Below are 1,737 nucleotides of genomic sequence, written 5' to 3'. Positions count from 1 at the left end.
CCATAACCAAAACAGTCCCCTTAATGTCAGTTTAGAGAAACAGACAAATAAGTCCTATTTATGTCCTATTAAAACAAAACAAGATAATATGATATTTTCTGTTGTTTCTTTGTACCCCATGCTTAAAAATAATCTGGTAAATATTGAGGACTTAATGAATACTTGTTGATTGATTTTTGACTAACTGATTTCCAAAGGAGTTCAGTACCTGGCTCATTTTCCTCCTCTCCTTCCCAATTCTTGTCCTTATACGAGGGGATTTTAATATTCTTACTGATGCTCCCTCAGATATATGAATGCTCAAGTTCTTTAGTGTTCTCATATCCCACTCCATTCCAATTCACACATGCCCAGTGACGGTTATACTCTATATCCCAATATAGCCTCCCATCATTCAATCTCTGCAATGCCTCAACTCTCTTAAACCTGGTCTATGCCCTCTTTATCAATCTCTAGTCCCTTTATCCTTCACTAGTTTGTCTAATCTGATTTCATTTTCCTCCCTTCGAAATATAAATGTTATATTTAATCAATACAACACATTATTCCCTGGTTTCACGTAAGAACAACCACAACCATTTATGTAGTGCCAATCTTGATTCAGGCACCATGCTCAATGCCTTATAAATATTATCTCATTTTATTCTTGAATCAACCCTGGAAGATAGTTCTTATAATTATTGCCATTTTATAGACCATTTGTTGCATCACCCACAGGAAAGTTGACTGATTTATGGGTCACTGGTTAACAGGTAAGGAAAAAACAAAAACAAAAACATGATTACTGACTCCATGGGCTTTCATTCATTAGGAAAATCAAGTTTGATTTCTCCTGTGAATATTATGAACTAAGTAATATCTCTGTTATGTCTTCATGGGGGAGGGAGGTTAATTGAACCCCAGGGATTCAGTCCCAAAGTGATAAGGTTCTCATAAACATCATTCAGTTGCCATCATGATTCTGTCTTCCTGGAAAAATCTCCTTTCACAGGTAGGGATGGAAATTGTGTGGGATATGGAATTCAGAGTAAATCACATACTGCTCTGCTTTCAGATTTACTTTGTTCTTTTTTTCAGGTAAGAATTGTAAAATAGGAAGTGATCAGGAAAATCTCGGTGATATGGATTGTAAGGGTGGAGGAGAACAAAACAAAACAAAATAAAACTGTGTGTAATTGAAAGTATCCTCCAGAAAAACTTGGATTCTGATCTCCATCTGTCCCATACTAGTTGTGCATTCCTGGGAAAGGTATTTAATGTTTGAAACTTCACTTGCAAAATAGTGACTCTAATACTCCCTCACTCAATGGTTATGAATAAATCAACATAAGTTTAAAGCACTATACAAACATAAATGACTATTCTTCTGTAGGAAGAAGGAAAAAAAAAAGGATTTTACTGCAACCTAAAATAAAGGGGGGGGGGAGCGGGAATTTAGTCTTTTCCCAGAACAGCATTTTTAATTCTTCTGTCATTAATTACGCATAGTATCCTCGGTAAGTCATTTTCACATCTGTGGACTTTTATCTCCTTATATGTAAGATGAGGGGGTTGAACTGATGATTATCGAAGATCAAGCAAATTCAATTCAATAAGCATTTACTGAATTAGTGACATTTATCAGGCTTTGAGCTGAGACAGAACTTGAACAGTCCCAACCCTCAAGGAACATGCATATTCCACTACAGGGTATCTATCTATCTATCTATCTATCTATCTATCTATCTATCTATCTAT

The sequence above is a fragment of the Petaurus breviceps genome, unplaced genomic scaffold (assembly GCF_028583685.1).
Source record: "Petaurus breviceps papuanus isolate PSGF00001 unplaced genomic scaffold, PetGlider_PUasm1.0 188, whole genome shotgun sequence".
NCBI classification, from domain to species: domain Eukaryota; kingdom Metazoa; phylum Chordata; class Mammalia; order Diprotodontia; family Petauridae; genus Petaurus; species Petaurus breviceps.
The sequence above is the reverse complement of the archived record's forward strand: the minus strand, read 5'-3'. Positions refer to the sequence as shown.